General features: G+C 37.0%; 1 protein-coding gene across 9 annotated transcripts in view; it reads left to right on the forward strand.

Moving 5' to 3' along the window:
* FSIP1 (fibrous sheath interacting protein 1) overlaps positions 1 to 20340 on the forward strand; it is a 233835-nt gene that overhangs the window by 35689 nt on the left and 177806 nt on the right. The gene's annotated exons all lie outside the window — the stretch shown is intronic.

Genomic DNA, 20340 nt, shown 5'->3' on the forward strand with positions numbered 1-20340 from the left:
ACATTCACCTTTTTGGTTGTAGAGTTCAGTACCAAGTGAGCTTTTGGCCCTGGAGGGCAAGGCATTTGTTTTCAGTTGTCCTTTCTTAAAAATCAAATCAGATGTGGAAAATGTTTAATTTTTAATGCTTGAGGCATGTATGTTTGGCTGAAACCTATAGAGCTCCCAGTTGTATCCCTGGAGTCATATGATTATAGACACAATAATGTTAGATTAGCACTAAGGTTCTAACATGGGAATTAATTGGCCTCAACAGGCTGAAAGTTGTAGTTACAAGGGGCTTAAAAGCTGTGTTCTGAGAGAATCGTTGCATTAAATATTATCATGTAAATTTTCAATGTTTAGATTTTGAATTCTTAGTTATTGTTATGTATTGGCAGTGTTTACTGTGTGCAGATAAGACGCAAAAGTAAGGGTCAATGTAAAAGGAAATGAGAATAAAAGATCCTATTAGATGAAACAAGTGTTGATTGCCCTTTGCTGTTGATACTGGCTGTCTTCATTAGATCACACTTGACTTGTTCACTAAAATGAAGAGACAACATTATTGTATTCCTGGCTTCGTCACATTTAATTAGAATCTTTTTGATGACTGTCTTTTAATAGAAAAGCTAATTCCTTAATAAAATTTCCTGGTGGCTGTGCACATCATAGGTATGCATTTAGCAGTACTTTATTGCCACGCATCTAATTTTTAAAAATCTTTAAAAAATGAGTTATATTTACTTTAGGCTACATTATATCTTTTCTCAATCTAAAATGGCAGCTGCAGTTTTTCTAAAATTTACCAAAATGGGAACAATAAATCTCAGCTTAATTTAATATATAGATCTAATACGTCAAAAACACTTTACAATACATATATGAACTTGGAAGATATGTTTTATTTTGGTACTGTACAGATACCAAAATACAAATTACACCTTAAATCTGTGTTACATTAGTACAATCATGGCTAATGATATCAGTTAAATCTAATCAACTTAGAGAAACCACAAACTTCTCCATATAATAAAGATGCAAATAAAGGATTAGCACTTAGCAAGAGGAAACTCTTGAAATCTTTAGCTTAAGAAAGGTATTATTAGCAAAGTATTTTCAGTGCATCTATGAAAGAAATGAGTAGAAATGCAAGAGTCCCATTTGACAATATAGCACATATTCCTACCATTACAACACTGTATACAACACAGTCACCTATTGTACGACGGTGTGAAACTGCTTATATCTGTGCCACTCTGAGATTAGTTTCTTCTCCATGTTACCCACTATCCCTGTTAATTAAAATTATTATAACAATTAAAAATATATGTTTTGGTCAAACTTATATTTAGCTGTAAGTTTCTAAGTAAAATGTTTCTATATAGTTTATTATGAGAACAGACATCTCTCTCCATTTCCCTCTATAACTGTATTTTTACACTATGACAATGTGTGTTCACCCACACCTTTGTAACACTGTATAAGTAATTTCTGCCCAGTAGATGGCAGCATCTAGTTAAACTACTTTAAAGAGTTTAGAGCCAAACCTATTTGGTCTTGAACTTTAAATGTACATGTACAAACATACCAAAATCTTCTTTCTGACTTTCTTCTCCTTTTATCCTTTTAAATAAAGGGAGTAATAGTTCCTCAAATGATTATTTTTTTCTACCTTTTCACCCCATTATAATGATTTGATTCCAGCCTTCACCATTTCTCCCTTAGGGTATTTAAACAGCTCTCAGTCCTGTCATCTTGTCTCTCTGATATCATTTTCCTACACAATCATTGTAAATTGGCAGGCCTCAGGTCCTTGTTGGCTCTTGGCTGGATTTTTAGTCCCTTGCTACGTGAACGTCTCCTCTCCATAAGATGCCTAAGTGTCCTCACAACATGGTAACTGGTTTCCCCTAAAGCACATAGTAAATGTTTAGTAAATTAAGCTATTATTATTCCAATGACAACCAGACCACATCCACAGGAACATAGTGTATATCATAAATATGATGTGCCAGTTTGAATGTATTATCCCCCAAAACACCATTATCTTTGATGCAATCTTGTGTGGACGGATGTATTAATGTTGATTAGATTGTAATTCTTTGATTGAGTGTTTCCATGGAGATATGACACACCAAACTGTAGGTAATAACTCTGGATAATTTCCATGGAGGTGTGGCCCCGCCCATTCAGTGTAGGCCTTGATTAGTTTACTAGAGCACTTTTTGAGCTCAGACAGAAGGAGCGAGCTTGCTACAGCCAAGAGGGACACTTTGAAGAATGCACGGGAGCTGAGAGAGGAGCTGCAGATGGCAGACAGTTTGAAGATGGCTGTTGAAAGCAGACTCTTGCTCAGGAGAAGCTAAGAGAGGACAAACGCCCAAGAGCATGTGAGAGTGACATTTTGAAGAGGAGCTGCGGCCTAGAGAGGAACATCCTGGGAGAAAGATATTTTGAAAACAGAACTTGGAGCAGATGCCAGCCACGTGCCTTCCCAGCTAACAGACGTTTTCCAGACACCATTGGCCATCCTCCACTGAAGGTACCCATGATTGTTGATGCGTTACCTTGGACACTTCTTGGCCTTAAGACTATAACTGTGTAACCAAATAAACCCCCTTTATAAAAGCCAATCCATTTCTGGTGTTTTGCATTCAATGATCTTTTATTTATTAAAGAATTTTTCATGTCTCCTACCTTTATTAGCTAAAGGTAATATCTTAGGATATATATATATCTTTTAATATTATTACAATGATTGGTGTTCACTTCATATTGTTTAGTGGATTATTAATGATACAGAGGAAGGCTAGTGATTTTTTGCAAGTTTATAATTTGTTTTCTATTTGAACATTTAACTAAATTATCTTATTCTAATTATCTTTAGTTGATTGCCTTGGGTCTTGTAAGTCAATGAACATATTACCTGGAAATAATGTTAATTTTTACATCCTTTTCAATGATTTTTTCCTATTCTGAGAACTAGGAGGACTTGGTGTTGAAATTTATTGAATGCATTTCAATATCTATTTTTTATGTCAATATCTAATTATCATAAAGTTTTTCTTTCTTGACAACGTATTTACTTTTTTAAAATTAATAGATTTCACATACTAAATCAGTCATTCTTGGTTCGACTCTTCTTTGTTATGGAGAATTATTCTTTTAATTTATTGCTAGATATGATTGAGTGTTATTTAGAATTTTTGAATCTATATTTATAAGTGTGATTACTTGTGTGTGTATGTATTTGCATGCATGACTGTATGTGTGTGCTGTTGGGGTGGAGGTGGGGGTAAGGTGTATGTATGTGTCTGCTTTGTCAGGCTATGTTAACTTACAATGAATGGAAGTGACTGTCCATTTATTTCTATGCTTTGAACAGTTTATATAATATGGAGATTTTCTGTCCCCTAAAAATTTGAAAGATTTCACTGGATAAACCATCTGGTTCAAATAATTTTTTGGAGGCAATTCTCTGACTCTTTGCTCAGCTTCTTTCATATCTACTATTTCAGTTCACTACTTCTTCTGTAGACAGTTTTGGCAAGACAGTCATGTCACCAAGCCTTTAAAGTATTAATTTTGCCAAAATTTAAAAATTTACCATAAAATTTCATGTGTCTTTTATAATAATTCTTGTTATTATTTATAATCCTCTTATTTTAAATTTTATGTTTTTTCTATCTTTTAAAATCTGATAGTTTAAAAAAAACTTTTAATTTTAGATCAACTTTAGATTTACAGAAAAATTACAAGGATAATATAGAGATGTCTGAGATGTTTGATATACCTCACTCAGTTTCCCTTATTTTTAATATCTTACATTTGTTACAATTAATTAACCAACCTTGATACATTCTTATTTACTTAAGTCTATACTTTTCGTGTTTCCTTAGTTTTACTTAACATCCTTTTTTCTGTTCTAAGATACCACATTACATTTAATAGTCATGTCTCCTTGGACTCCTCTTGGCTGTGACAGTTTCTCAGTCTTTTTTTTTTTTTTTGATGACCTTGACAACTTTGAGGAGTATTGGTCAGATATTTTGTAGACTATCCGTCAGTTGCTCAGTTAGGATTTTTGTCATGTTTTTCTCAAGAGTAGACTGGGGTTTTGGGTTTTGGGGAGGAAGACCACAGAGGTGATGTGCCATTCTCATCACACATATTAAGGGTACACACTACTGGCATGACTTATCTCTGTTGATGTTGACCTTGATCATCTGGCTGAGGAAGTGTTTGTCAGGTTTCTTCACTGTAAAGTGACTCTTCTTGTCCCCTTTCCATCCTGTCCTTTTTGAAAGGAAGTCACTATGTATAGCCCAACCTTAGAGAGTGGGGACATTCTACTTCCTTGAGGGTGGAGTATCTGTATATATTATTTGGAATTCTTATTGCCCATTTATTTATTTATAGCAGAATGGACTCATTGATATTTATTTTAGGTTTTGGATTATAACCTAATACTACTCTATTTTGGTGCTTAAATGGTTCTAGCTTTGGTCAGTGGGAGCTCTTTCAGTTGGCTCCTGTGTCCTTTGATATGTCCCCATCTTTGGGGTGTTTTTTTTTTTTTTTTTTTTTAGCACTTCCTTACTTTTTGGCACTGTAAGATACTCCAAGCTCATTTTGTATATTTCTCACCCAAGTCCTAAAATCAGCCAATTCTCCAAGGAGCCCTGGTTCCTTTTACTGGAGAATGGTGTTAGAAACCAAGATCTGGGCTCTGGCTACGCTTGCTGCTACTGGGGTGTCATTGCTTCTAGGCTCTCAGCTGACATGTGTGTATACCAACCCATTATATACACATCTATTAATATTTCTATGTGTAACCATCTGTATCTATATTTAGCTAAACATGGATTCATACTGATATCTCCGACTCTAATTCATTGCCACATGGCTCATTCTAGCTTACTCCCCTTGCTTATTTGTAATCTCCCACTCCAACAATGAAAAGCATGGTTCTCAACATATGCCATTTACTTTCTTAATTGTTCATTTCTACTAAGTATGTATAGTGGCATCTTAGTTTCCTAGGGCAGCTGTAACCAAGTACCACAAACTGGGTGGCCTAAAAGAACAGAAATCGTTTTCTCACAGTTCTGGAGGCTAGAAGTACAAAATTAAGGTGTCAGCAGAGACATGCTTCCTTTGAAATCTGTAGCAAAGAATCTGTTCCATGCCTCTCTCTTGACTTCTGGTGGTGCCTTGCTGGCAATCCATGGCATTCTCTGCCTCAGTTACCATATGATATTCTCCCTAGGTCCATCTGTGTGTATGCATTTTCTCTTAAAAGGACACCAGTGATATTGGATTAAGGCCCCCCCCTCCCCCCGTTCCAGTATGACATCATTTTAACTTGCCTAATTCCATCTGTAACATCCCTATTTCCAAGTAGGGCCACATTCTAAGGTACTAGAAAATAGGACTTCAACATTATCTTTTTGGAGTATCAGAATTGTTAACCTCTACCCCCATGGGAAACAGTAAACTGGAGTACTCTGTGCAGTTTCTGTTGCTTTTGATCTTGCAGACCCCACTCATTTCCAAATTTACTTACCTGAACACGTTTCTTACCCATTCCCTTCAGTGATGTTGTTTCGTACATTTGTATTACAGTTACATTTTGCATTCCATCCTGGGATTCCTTGACATTCTAAATATTTTTTGAAAATTTGCATACACTCTGTGCCATAAAAATCTATGGGTTTTGAAAAATGCATAGTGTCATGTAAACACCATTTCAGTATCATACTAAATAGTTTCATTGCCCTAAAAAATCCCCTGCTCTTCACCCTTTTATCCTTGCCCCCTCTCTGAACTCCTGGCAACTTCTGATCTTTTTACTATCTCCATAGTTTTGCCTTTTCCAGTATATTATTTAATTGAAATTGTGCAGTATGTAGCATTTTCAGACTGGGTTCATTCACTTAGCAATATGTATTTAAGATTTATCCACGTCTTTTTGTGGCTTGATAGCTCGTAATGCTTTTATTGTTAAATCATATTTCATTTTATGGATGTACTGCAGTTTGTTTATCCATTCTCCTGCTGAAGGACATCTTGGTTGCTTCCAGTTTTGGGCAATTATGAATAAAGCTACTATAAACATTTGTGTGCAGGTTTTTGTGTAGACATAAGCTTTCAACACATTTGGTTAAATACCTAGGAGTGTGATTGCTGGATCATATGGTAAGCCTATGTTTAGCTTTGTAAGAAACCGATAAATTGTTTTCTAAGGTGGCTATACCATTTTGCATTCCCACCAGCAACGAATGAAAGTTCCTGTTGCTCTATATCCTCACATCCTTGCCAGCAACTGTTATTGCCAGTTTTTTGGACGTTAGCTATTCTAATAGCTGTGTAGTGATATCTCATTGTTTTATTAATTTGCATTTCCCTAATGAAAAGGATGCGGAACATGTTTTCATATGCTTGTTTTCCTCCTGTATATCTTCTTTAGTGAGGTCTCTGTTCAGATCTTTTAACCATTTTTTTAGTTGGTTGTTTTTTCTTAAGGCTGAGATTTTAAGAGCTCTTAGTATATTTTGAATATAAGTCCTTTATCAGAGATGTTCTTTGCAAATAATTTCTTCCAGTCTATGGCTTGTCATTTCATTCTCTTAATAATGTCATTCAGAGAGCAGAAATGTTTAATTTTGAAAAATCCAACTTACCAATTTTTTTCTTTCATAATTCTTGCTTTTGGTGTTGTATTTAAAAATTTATCACCAAACCCAAGGTTGTATAGATTTTTCTCCCGTTTTTTTTGGAAGTTTTATAGTTTTCTGTTTTACACTCAGGTCTGTGATCGTTTTGAGTTAATTTTGTGAGAAGTTTTGGGTCTGTGTCTAGGTTCGCTTTTTTGGCTGGTATGTCCAGTCATTCCAGCATCATTTGCTGAAAAGACTGTCCTTTTGCTGTTGGATGACCTTTGTTCTTTTATTACACATCAGTTGACTATACTTGAATGGGTCTATTTTTGGTCTCTCTATTCTGTTCCACTGATCTATTTGTCTGTTCTTTCACCAGTACCACACTATGTTGATTACTGTAGCTTTATAGTGTTTTCTTTTTAAAAATTTATACTTGTGGACTTTTCTTTTTGTGCTTTCAAGGACTAGTTTTGGATCTCCTTGATAATTCTAATTCGTATCTTTATTATTTCATATCATTGTTTTCTGAAGCTTTTTGAGTTGAATTAGTTCTCATTTTATTTTCTCTTAAAATTCTTTTAAAGCAACATTGCTATGAATTTGTTTCTAAGTACAGCCATACCTGTATACTAAGTTTTTAAATATATGGTGTCATCATTTTTATTATTGTGTACAAGTTGTTCTTGTGTTTTTATTTCCACATTGATTTAATAGTTATCTAGAAAATGGTGGTATCTTTCTCTTGTCTTCCAGAATTTTTCATGAGCTCCATATTTAAAAATCTAATATAGAATTTTATTACAGTGTGGTCACTGCTTTGATATTTTGAATATACTGAAATTTTCTTGATAGTCTAGTAGAGTGGTTCTCCAATTGTAGGGGATATTGGATGTGTGCAGCTTTGGTTGGCTTAATGAGGTGCAGTGAGGGGAGGCTGGGGGGTCTACTGGGATTTATTATCAAGAGGCCAGGTATGCCAAAGGTCATGAATTGTACAAGAAAGCCCCACATAAAGAATTGTTTTGCTTAAAATATGATTAGTGCCCCAAGGAGAAACATTGGCCTAATCTATGATTAACTTTTGTAAGTGTTCCGTGGACTGTTATTGTAAGTTTCCAAGGACTATTTCTGTCTGTGGAGTACAGAATTTGAAATATATAAAAATATCCTACTGCTTGTTTATTTAACCTGCATTCATCTTAGAAAGTTTCTGAAAACTGATTGGAATCATCAGTAGGGTACAAAATGCATGTTATTTGTGAAACCAGAGGTGAAAATCTTGGGGAGTGAGTAGACAAAGATGAAGACAAGGGGATGATGTAAACAAAGAGTAAGTTAAGGGGCATTCCAGAACATGAAGGAATAAATAGAAGAGGAAATGATGAAATAAATGATGTTAAGTATGGAGGCAGGGACTAGAAGTATCTAAAGATTATAGGAGACTCTGATAAAGAAATCAGTACAATTGGTACAGAAATAATAACCAAAGAAAATGTTTACCATCTTAAAAATATTGTACATGCAACTTAATATTAATAAATATTAATATTAATTAATAGTAAACTTAATATTAATTCTTCAGGAAGGAACCCTAAACAGAAAAAATATTTAGAGTCCAATGACATATATGTAAGACAGTGAGCCTTTTAAAAGTCTATTTTTAAATTAGCCAATTAAAGGACACACTCTCACATTGGTTTTCTTGTAATCTCTCCTTATTTCACCCAGCTCCCCATTGTTTGAATCTGTATTTTTATAGTCTCATCCTCTTCTTGAAAGTCCTTGTGATTTTCTCATCATGCATTTTTGTATATTGAGGTTGGCACAAGGTTTTCAGAAATTTTGTAATGATTTTTTTTACCTCTCTTTTTTAAATGCATTTTTCCATTGTGAAGTTTAATGTACATACCTGACAGTGATAATTTTCAAAGTATGATTTAACAGAGAGCAAATTCCAAAGAATATCATAGGTCACAGTTCCACAATTTCAGCTGTTTCCATTATTGTAAAATACAGCATGCACACAGGAAGGTGTTAACTTTCGATGTACAGCTCAACAAGCAGTTATATAGGTAATTTCAAAAATTGTTATGGGTTACTGTTCTGGTTTGCTAATGCTCCCATTATGCAAAATATGAGAAATAGATTGGCTTTTATAAAGGGGATTTATCTGGTTACAAGTTTACAGTCTGAAGTCCATGAAAATGTCCAGTTAAGGTATCAACATGAGTATACCTTTACTGAAGAACACCGATGGCGTCTGAAACACTTCTGTTAGCTGGGAAGGCACATGGCTGGTGTCTGTTGACCCCGGGTTGTGTTCCAGGTCCTCTCTCAGCTCCTGTTCATTCTTCAAAATGTTGCTCTTGGGGTGTTTTGTCCTCTCTTAGCTTCTTCAGAGCAAAGTGTCAGCAAAAGTCTGCTTTCAAAGGCCATGTCCAAAATGTCTCTCTTTGCTGCAGCAGCACTCCTTCTGTCTGTGAACTCTTTTGTAGAACTCCAGTGATTTAATGAGGTGGGGTAACACCCCCATGGAAATTATCCAATCAAAGGTTTCACTCACAGTTGATTGAGTCACATCTCCATGGAAACAATCAATAGGTTCCAACCTAATCGACACTAATATGTCTGTCCCCACAAGATTGTATCAAAGAACATGGCATTTTAGGGGACGTAATACATCCAAACCAGCACAGTTATAGTTCCACAGTTTCAGTTTTTTCCTTATTGTGTAATATAGGGTATATGCAGAAAGGTGAAGACTTTCAAAGCACAATTCAATGAATAAGTATAGAGCAAATTTCAAAGGATGTTATAGGTTACAGTTCCACCACGTCATTTACCTCCTTTCAGCTATTCCAATATCCCAGCATCTAAAATATATATATATATTTATATAAAGTTTCAGTATTCATAGACTTTTTATAAATCTTGTTTGTTGCTACTCTTTCCTTTCACTTAATCGCTTTCTCCATCTTCAGGGATGTCTAGGCAGTGAGCACCCTAACTTGTTCATATTGAAAGAGGGTGTCAACAGTATGGAGAAGGGGGCTGCATCTGGTTGTTGTTCTTAAAGAGGCTGTTGCCTCTGGGTTTTAGGACTTGTCTGGAATAGGAATGCTCTGGTGGATTTAAGTTTCTGAGAGATAAAACTTAGTGAGTGAATCTTTTATAGAATCTCAGGTAGGGACCTGGGTATTTGGGGACTACTTTTGCAAACGGCATAGCTTACTGTGGCCATTTGGGATGTCTTGCTGGAGCTTGCATAAGAGAAACCTCCAGGATAGCCTCTCAACTCTATTTGGGATCTCTCAGTCACTGTGACCTCAGCTTGTTACCTTTCTTTATTTTTTCCCCCTTTTAGTCAAGTAGACATTTTCAGTCCCTCACTGTCAGGGCCAAGCTCATTCCTGGGCATCATGTCCCACATCACCAGGGAGATTCATTCCCCTGGGAGTCATGTCCCTCATGGCGGGTGGGGGGTGTTAATGAATTTATTTGCTGAGTTGGGCTTAGAGAGAGAAAGGCCACATCTGAGCAACAAAAGAGGTTCCCTGGAGGTGCCTCTTAGGCATAATTATAGGAGGGCTTAGCCTCCCATTTATACCCCTTAGGTTTCACAAGAGCAAGCCTCAAGTTGAGGGCTTCATTTATTAAGTAGTAGGTTCTTATTTCACTTAATATATATTCTATCCTAAGATAAATTGTTAGTTTCTTACATTATCTTCACTTAATTGTACAATTCTCATCACTTTCAACTTTAAACAATTATCATAGCATAATACATCCCAGAGCTCTTATCAGCTGCTAATTATTCATTCCTAGTGTTAGTGTAGTGTTGATTTTTCTGTTAAACATAGTTTTACATATGTAATGGATAGTTTTCCATATACCACTCTGTTGTTAACCCTCTGCACTAGTGTCATACCTTATACGTATATCATGCTAAAACTTATTTAGGTTTGTGATGTTACTCTGTGGGTTACATGCCTTTAAATAACAATTTGCAAAAATGTTTGCCTTCAGTGAGTCACTGATACTTGTAATCCCATTAATGAACCTTAGTCACACCTGACCATTCCCGTACCATTAAGTTCACCCTCGTTATCATATCTGTACATGTTAGATTATCATTTCCCCTTCGCTAGCTTCTGTCTATCTCTAGGTTCCCTATATTCTACCTTATAAGACATTATTTTACATTTTTCACAGAGTTCACATTAGTGGTAACATATTATATCTCTCCTTTTGTGTCTGGCTTATTTCACTCAGCATAATGTCTTCAAGGTTCATCCATGTCATACGTTTCTTGACCTTGTTCCTTCTTATTGCTGTGTAGTATTCCATGGTATGATATACCACCTTTTGTATATCCACTCATCTTTTGAAGGACATTTGGATTGTTTCCATCTCTTGGCAATTGTGAACAATGCTGCTATGAACATCAGTGTGCAAATATCTGTTCGTATCACTGCTTTCAGATCTTCTGGGTATATACTGAGAAGTGAAATTGCTTGATTGTAGGGTAACTAGATATCTTGTTTTCTGAGGAATTGCCAAGCTGTCTTCCAGGGTGGCTGTAGCATTATACAGTCCCACCACCAATGAATAAAAGTTCAAATTTCTCCACATCTTCTTCAGCATTTGTAGTTTCCTGTGTGTTTAATGGCAGCCATTCTTATTGGTGTGAGATGATATCTCCTTGTGGTCTTGATTTGCATCTCCCTAATAGCTAGTGAATATGAACATTTTTTTCATGTGTTTTTTAGCCATTTGTATTTCCTCTTTGGAGAAATGTCTTTTCATATCTTTTTCCCATTTTTAATTGGGCTGTTTGTACTACTGTCATTGAGTTGTAGGATTTCTTTATATATGGAAGACTTCAGTCTCTTATCAGATACATGGTTTTCAAATATTTTCTTCCATTGTGTTGGCTGCCTCTTCACCTTTTTGACAGATTCCTTTGAGCTACAGAAGCTTTGAATTTTGAGGAGTTCCCATTTATGTATTTTTTCTTCTGTTGTTTGTGCTTTGGTTGTAAGGTCTAAGAAGCGACCTTCTAATACTAGGTCTTGGAGATGTTTCCCTACATTATCTTCTAGGAATATGATGGTACTGTCTCTTATATTGAGGTATTTGATTGACTTTGGGTTAATTTTTGTATAGGGTGTGAGGTAGAGGTCCTCTTTCATTCTTTTGGATATGGATATCCAGTTCTCCCAGCCCCATTTGTTGAAGAGACTGTTCTTTCCCAGTTCAGTGGATTTGGGGGCCTTATCAAAAATCAGTCGACTCTGGATCTGGGGGTCTATTTCTGAATTCTCAGTTTGATTTCATTGATCAATATGTTTATCTTTGTGCTGTTTTGACTACTATTATTACAATGTTGAATAATAGTGGTGACAGTGGCATTCTTGTCTCATTCCTGATCTTAGGGGAAACGCTTTCAGTCTCTCACCATTGAGTACTATGCTGGCTGTGGCTTTATAGTAGGCATCAAAGTCAGGAAGTATAAGTCCTCCCACTTCATTTTTCTTTTTTCAAATGTTTTTTGCAATTCAAGGCCCCTTTACCTTCCAAATAAATTCATTAACTAGCTTTTCAAGTCTGCAAAGTAGATTTTGGAATTTTGATTTTTTGAATCTGTAGATCATTTTGGGTAGGATTGACAATTTAATGATGTTTAGCCTTCCTATCCATTAACATGGAATATTTTTTCATCTTTTTAGGTCCCCTTTTATTTCTTTTAGTAAAGTTATATAATTTTCTGTGTAGAGGTCTTTTACATCCTTGGTTAAGTTTATTCCTAGGTACTTGATTTTTTTAGTTGCTATTGTGAATGGAATCTTTTTCTTGAGTGTCTCTTCTGTTAGGTCATTTTTAGTGTATAAGAGCATTACTGACTTACGTGGATTAATCTTGTATCCTGCCACTTTGCTGAATTTGTTTATTAGCTAAAGTAGCTGTGTCATTGATTCCTCAGGGTTTTCCAAATATAAGATTGTATCATCTGCAAATAATGACAGTTTTACTTCTTCCTTTCCAATTTGGGTGCCTTTTATTTCTGTGTCTTGCCGATTGCTCTGGCTAGAACTTCTAGCACAATGTTGAATAATAGTGGTGACAGCGGGCATCCTTGTCTCATTCCTGATCTTAGGGGGAACGCTTTCAGTCTCTCACCATTGAGTACTTTGCTGGCTGTGGGTTTTTCAGATATGTCCTTTATCATATTGAGGAAGTTTACTTCAATTCCTACCTTTTGAAATGTTTTTGTTAAAAAAGGATGCTGAATTTTGCCGAATGCTTTTTTAGCATCTATTGAATTGATCATTTGATTTTTCCCTTTTGATTTGTGAATGTGTTGTATTACACTGATTGATTTTCTTATGTTGAAACACCCTTGCATGCTTGGGATAAACTCCACTTGGTCATGGTGTATGATTTTTTTAATGTGTCTTTGAATTCAATTTGCAAGTATTTTGTTGAGAATTTTTGCATCTATATTCATTAGGGAGATTGGCCTGTAGTTTTCCTTTCTTGTATCATCTTTATCTGGTTTTGGTATTAGAGTAATGTTGGCTTCATAGAATGAGTTAGGTGGTGTTCCATTTTCTTCAGTTTTTTGAAAGAATTTGAGTAGGAATGGTGTCAGTTCTTTTTGGAAAGTTTGATGGAATTCCCCTGTAAAGCCATCTGGCCCTGGGCTTTTATTTGTAGGAATCTTTTTTGATGACTGATTGGATCTCTTTACTTTTGATTGGTTTATTGAGGTCTTCTATGTCTTCTCTGATCAGTCTAGGTTTCTAGGAAATTATCCATTTCCTCTAAATTGTCTAGTTTGTTGGCATACAGTTGTTCAGAGTATCCTCTTAGAATTTTTTTTTTTTTTTTTTTTTATTTCTTAGGGATCCACAGTAATGTCCTGCCTCTCATTTGTTATTTTGTTTATTTGGGTTTTCTCTGTTTTTGGCTTTGTCAGTCTAGCTAAGGGTTTGTCAATCTTGCTGATCTTCTCCAAAAACCAACTTTTGGTTTTATTTATTCTCTCTTTTTTTTTCCATATCACTTATTTCTGCTTTAATCCTTGCTATTTCTTTTCTTCTACTTGCTTTAGGATTAGTTTGCTGTTCATTTTCTAGCTTCTTCAGTTGTTCCATTAGTTCTTTGATTTTTGCTCTTTCTTCCTTTTTGATGTATGCATTTAGAGCTATAAATTTCTCCCTCAGTACTGCCTTCTCTGTATCCCGTAAGTTTTGCTATGTTGTGTTCTCATTTTCATTTGTCTCTAGATATTTAGCAATTTCTCTTGCAATTTCTTCTTTGACCTACTGATTGGTTAGTAGTGTGTTGTTTAACCTCCAGATATTTGTGAATGTTCTAGATCTTTGATGGTTATTGACTTCTAGTTGCATTCCATTATGGTCATAGAAGTGCTTTGAATAATTTCAGTCTTTTTAAATTTATTGAGGCTTGTTTTCTGCCCCCGCATATGCCCTATCCTGGAGAAAGTTCCATGAGCACTAGAGAAGAATGTATATCTTGGTAATTTGGGATATAATGCTCTATATATGTCTGTTAAGTCTAGTTTGTTTATCACATTGTTTAGGTTCTCAGTTTCCTTATTAGTCCTCTATCTGGGTGAGCTATCTGTAGGAGAGAGTGGTATACTGAAGCCTCCCATGATTATAGTGGAAACATCTATTGCTTCCTTCAGTTTTGCCAATGTTTGTCTTTGTATTTTGGAGCACCGTGATTGGGTGCATAACATTTATGATTGTTACTTCTTCTTGGTGAGTTGTCCCTTTTATTAGTATATAGTGTCCTTCTTTGTCTCTTATGTCATCTTTGCATTTAAAGTCTATTTTGTCTGGTATTAGTATTGCTACCCCTGCTTTCTTTTGGCTGTATCTTGCATGGGATGTTTTTTTCCCATCCTTTCGCTTTCAGTCTCTTTATATCGCTGGGTCTAAGATGATTCTCTTGTAAACAGCATATTAATGGTTCATATTTTTTAATCCATTCTGCCAATCTGTATCTTTTAATTGGGGAGTTGAATCCATTGACATTTGATGTTGTTACTGTGAAGGCAGTTCTTGAATCAGCCATCTTATCCTTTGGTTTTTATTTGTCACATATATTTTTTCCCTCTCTCTTGTTGTTTCCTTTAAGTTACGCTTACTAATACTCTTCAATTCTGTGTCCTTCTCCAGGCCTCTCTCTCCTGCCTTTTTTTTTCTCAGCTGGTAGAGCTCCCTTTAATATTTCTTGTAGGGCAGGTCTCTTGTTAAATTCTCTCATCATTTGTTTGTCTGTGAAAATTTTAGACTCTCCCTCAATTTTGAAGGAGAGCTTTACTGGATAAAGAATTCTTGACTGGCAGTTTGTCTCTCTGAATTTTAAATATGTCATACCACTGCCTTCTTGCCTCCATGGTGCCCTCTGAGTAGTCAGTGCTTAGTCTTATGTTGTTTCCTTTGTATGTAGTGAATCACTTCTCCCTTGATGCTTTCAAAACTTTCTCCTTCTCTTCAGCATTTGACAATTTGATCAGAATATGTCTCAGAGTAGGTTTATTTAGATTTATTCTTTTTGGAGTTTGTTGGGCATCTTTGTTTTGCATATTTGTGTCTTTTAAAATGGGTTGGGTAGTTTTCCCCAACAATGTCTTTGAATACTCTTCTCAGCCCTTTTCTCTTCACCTTCTGGAACACCAAGGATTCTTATATTTTTGCACTTCATGTTATCCATAATTTCCCTGAGATCCTTTTCAAATTTTTCAATTTTTTTCACCTTTTGTTCTTTTGTTCTTTCACATTGCATCATCCTATCTTTGAGTTCACCAATTTGTTCCTCTTCCTCTTCATATCTGCTGTTATGTGTCTCAAGAATATTTTAAATTTCATCAGCAGTATCTTTTATTTCCATAAGACCAGCTATTTTAAAAAAATTTCCTCTTTCAGATTTTTCTTTATGCTCTCCTGGGGTCTTCATATCCTTTATTTCCTGAGCCATGACATTGATGTTTTTGTGTACTTCTTTGATTAATTGCTCCAGGTTCTGTGTCTCCTCAGGCTTTTTAATTTGGACATTTGGGTATCCGTATCTTCTGGTTTCTTCATATGCTTCATAATTTTATGTTGTTTTTGGCCTCTTGGCATTTGCTTATCTTGATAGGGTTCTTTTAGGATATGCAGGATTATTTGAACATTTATCTATAATTTGGCAGAGCTACACTTGGTGGAGTGCACTTTCCCTGACCTACCAGCAGATGACTCTCTTGAGCTACCTGTTACCCTCAAGCCAGTTCCCCCCAAACTTCATCCATGCACTGAGTGGGGGTCCAAACCATGTGGAAGTCCAATCAGTGCACCAATTTCCTGTGTGCATTTGGGACTGCCAGCCCTGTGGGTGGGGGCATGCCTGCGCAGTTTGGCAGGGAGTCCACTCGAGGACACAGTGGTCCCAGCTGTTCCGGGGCTGAAGGTGGAGTACTCTGGAGCTGCAGAGCTGCATGTCTCACCTTCCAGCTCTAATGCCCCACAGTCCCTTTCTGGTGTGCACCCTTGAGTCCCTGTTATTGGGGGAGGGCTCCTGGCACTTCTGTGTGGCACCCCTGCCTCTAGGCTGTGCACACCATGGGCTTCCGTGGAGGAAGAGTGGATTCCATCACAAGCCTGCTGAATCCTGAATTCCCTCAAAGAAGCTCTTGGCCTCGGGGCTCTGAAGGGTTGTCTATAAGTCAACTGCAAAGATGGCTGCACAGGGCATGGAAGGCTGCCCCCCTCCATGCTCATCTGTCTGCTTTAACTGCCAGTCCCTGGCATGGGGGCTCTTGGCCACTGGTCTGCAAAGGGTTATCACCCGAGCCAAGTACTAAGGAGGGTGCCTGGGGTGGGCTAGGCTGCTCCCCTAAGGCTGCTCCCCCTCTGCGCTTGTCCCCTGGCTCCAACCTCCTGTTCCCCGGTGGCATTCTGGGCCAAACACTCAGGTCTTAAATGCAGTCTCTCGGCTTCTCCACGTACATACTCACTGTGGGTGTAGAAGTACCTGCCCAGCCGGTGGAACCTGGAACTGCTGTTTTGGAGTGCTTTTTGTCTTTTATCTAGTGTTTTTTCTCATGGAGGAGAAATTTTCTCTGTCTCTCCTCATCTGCCATCTTTCTGAAACCTGTAATGATTTTTAAAGCAAATATTTTCAGAGGTTCACTCTCACCAGGGCATGGTTTCCCTTATCGTGTATTCCATGTTTTTCCTTCTGTTTTCTCATCTTTGAATCAGGTAAAAACCTACCTATATTTCTGCCATTTGCCGATAGAGTGAAAGGGTGCTCTTGCCTTGGGTCTGCTCTCTTCCTGGATGCCGGTAAAATTCTGTTTTCAAGTCTGTGGTTGCTGGGTAGGTTTCTATGCCTATCTCTCTACTTTCAGGTGTCTAGCTAGCATGCACTCAGTGAAGCTCTACTATACTGGTTGGGTTTTTGATGCTCAGAATTGATATAGTTTTGGGAACAAGTATAAGTCCTAGTTCTTTAGGGCTTTTAGGATCTTGTCTCTGTCTCCACCGTGAGGGTTTGTTTGCAGGCCCTGTATCTCCATTGCCACCATCTACCTATATTCTGTCTGGTTATATTCTGGGAATTGCAGCCTCTGAATGGATGTAGAAAGAGGTATGGCAAGAGTTGGGTAACAGTACTTGGAGTGCCTCAACAAACAGTGCTAGTGCTCAAGGGGCTGGGGGGTCTGGTTTTCTGGTTGGTCCCTTCCTTTCATCTTTGAGTCAAGGGGCAGGAAGTGGTGGGCTGTCTTCCTCCTAGACCCAGGTAGGCAATGCTTGCTTGGCCACTGCTTGCTTTTCTCTCTCCATTTCTGTCATTTGTGTTAGTGGCAATTGCTTCTAGATTCTGGCAGTAGATATTTGTGTAGTAGGTTTAAAAATTATATACTATAACTCAGATATGCAGAAATTAGACTATTTCCTTATCTGAACTCAACTTACTGATGAACCCCTCTTTCTACTCTGTAGAGGTAAAATACATTTAAGTCAAATCAGTGCTGGTTTCAAACCTGTTATCTTTCAGATAAGCTCAGTTTCTTTTAGGTAAATGTTTAGTTATTGAGGTTTCTTCCCATCCTTTCTCTCCTCTCTCCCTCCCTTTCCTCTGGGTGTATCTGTACTCAGAGGAAGTTTAGATAATATCATGGTGCAAAGAAGGACTGTATTCTGAGAGATGTCCCTATCTTGGTCATAATCTGGCCTGGGCATCTGCAAACCTGGTGCCATTTAGCCTTTTGGTGTTTGTCAGCAAATGCTGTTGCCACACTCTGGTTATGAGGCATTGCTCCCCCACTCCCTCAGCATGACCCAGGCTTTTTCTAATTCAGAAGGGCATGAGGGATCTCCTTCATGCCACAGGCCAGTCACAGGAATTGTTGTGTGTGTGTGCAGATGTGCTTGTTTGTGATTATGTCAGGCCCTGTCTTCTCCACATGCCTCCCTGTCATTGCTGCTCTCCTGCGTCCTGTGGCCATCTGGGCTAGATGTGGAGCACTCTGTGCAGTCTCCTCCCAGAGTGCCAGGGGTGCCATGGGACAGAACCCACCCTGCTCTGGGTTCCCCATCCTCTCTGGGGATCTCTATTCAACTCCAGGATTTCAACCCCAAGGGGACGGGTACCAGGGAGCAGCCTCACACCATGTCACTTGTGTCTGCTTTAAATCATCCCCTCTGTTACTCTTTTAGGTCCTTCCCTCTTTCCTAGGGTAAAAATTAGAGAGGTGGGCTTTTATTTCCTCTCTAATTTTCACCCTAGGTGGTAGGAAGCTCCTTAATCACATCCTGCAATCTTCCTCTTTCATGGCTCTTATTACAAACTTTGCTCAGTCCTCCAAGCTCGGGCTCTTGATCTCTAAAGGGAGACCTTGTTTTTTTCAGATAAATATTTCTCAGGGAGTGAGAAGAGGAATTAAAAAATTTTTCTTTTTAAGTTAAATTTTAAGTTAAAATTTCCCTTAAAAATTTTTATTTTGACATAATTTACAGATTTAAAGAAAAGTTACGAAAAAAGTACGAAGAATTCTCAAATACCCTTTACCCAGATCCTCCAAATGTTAATGTTTTACAATATCGCTGTTATCCTTCTCCCTCTCTCTCTCTCTCCCTCCCTCTCCCTCTTTATACACGCATACACACCCAAACATACATGCAAGAACACACATAAATCAGGAAATTAACATTGATTCAATGCTGTTATCCAGACTACAGACTTTATTCAGAGTTTGCCAATTGCCTCACTAATGTCCTCAATAGCAGAAAAATAAATAAATATATATAAAAAAATCCTGGATCATGTGTTGCATTTAGGTGTCATGTGTCTTTAGTCTTTCTTTGTGTTTTATGACATCAGCATTTTTTGAAGAGTACAGCCTTGTTATTTTGTAGAATGGCCCCCAATTTGGATTAGATACAGGTTATACATTGTTGGCGGGAATACCAGAGAAGTGATGTGTCCTGAAGTGCATCATATTCAGAAGCACCTTATGTCGGTTTATCCCCTACTGGCGGTGTTAACTTCGGTCACTTGGTTAAGGTGGTGGCCACCAGGTTTTGCCACTGGAAAATTACCTTTTTCCCTTCTGTAATGAATGTTATCATATGGGGAGATACTTTTGAGGCTATTAATCCTGTTATTTCTCAAACTTTCACCCACTAGTTTTATCATCTATTGATGATTCTTACCTGAATCAATCTTAGTTACCATAGTTACGATGGTTACCAAATGATTATTTTCTAAGTCTATCTTCTTCTACATTATTATTATTTTTTTTATGGTTATTAAGGGCTTTCTGAAAGAAGAATCTTGGAATTCAGACAATGCTTTCGTTCTCAAAGGCTTAATTAAGACTTGCAGTTGTGAATACTTGGCTTTCAAAATTGTGGTCTTTGGAACTCACAGTTGAGCTATGATGTCTTTGTTCTAGGCTGTCTCCACCTTCTGTGTGAGGCATTGAATATTACTAAACTGATGGGTGAAGAGCCACAGGGACACAAGAATAATTTCAGGCAAGAAAAATCCCCTTGCTTAAAAATCTCCAAATATTACCTAGCTATAATAGTTTTTGGCATTGTCAGTTTCCATACTTTTTCATCTTTAAAGGTGTTTTAGTATCAAATTGAGAGGAATTGTTATTAAAAAGAAATAATGGGTAAAAAATAAATATATTGCTATCACTTTAAGTAAATGATGTTACTTAAACTGAAAATAAAATGTTGCCAAGTTGCTGACTTGCTGAGCCTGCTTTTAATGAATATCTAAGACTTCTTCTTAGTAATTAATGGTTATGCCAAAAATATTAAAGTTTGAAAAGAACTTTAGACCTTTTTTTCCTTCTGAGTTTAACACCCCAATCCCCTCAAAGGATTATACCATTAATTTCCTTTATTAATTACTCAACAGAGATAGTATAAAAATTAACTTTTTAATGCCAATTCAAATGATGCTGCATTATTATAGCTATATTATTATAAATTCCAAATTAAGGTTTTGGAATTGATGAATTTGTTTTTAATGTCAGAAGTGTTATATTTTGATTTTGGTGAGGTTTGTGTGTTGGGGTGAGTATATCCTCTGCCTCCTTCCTTTGCTTGTATCATCTGAGAGTGGGTGCTAGATCCAGGTTCGTTTCCAGAGGTAGGCATGG

This window comes from Choloepus didactylus, chromosome 4 (assembly GCF_015220235.1).
Source record: "Choloepus didactylus isolate mChoDid1 chromosome 4, mChoDid1.pri, whole genome shotgun sequence".
Lineage (NCBI taxonomy): Eukaryota > Metazoa > Chordata > Mammalia > Pilosa > Megalonychidae > Choloepus > Choloepus didactylus.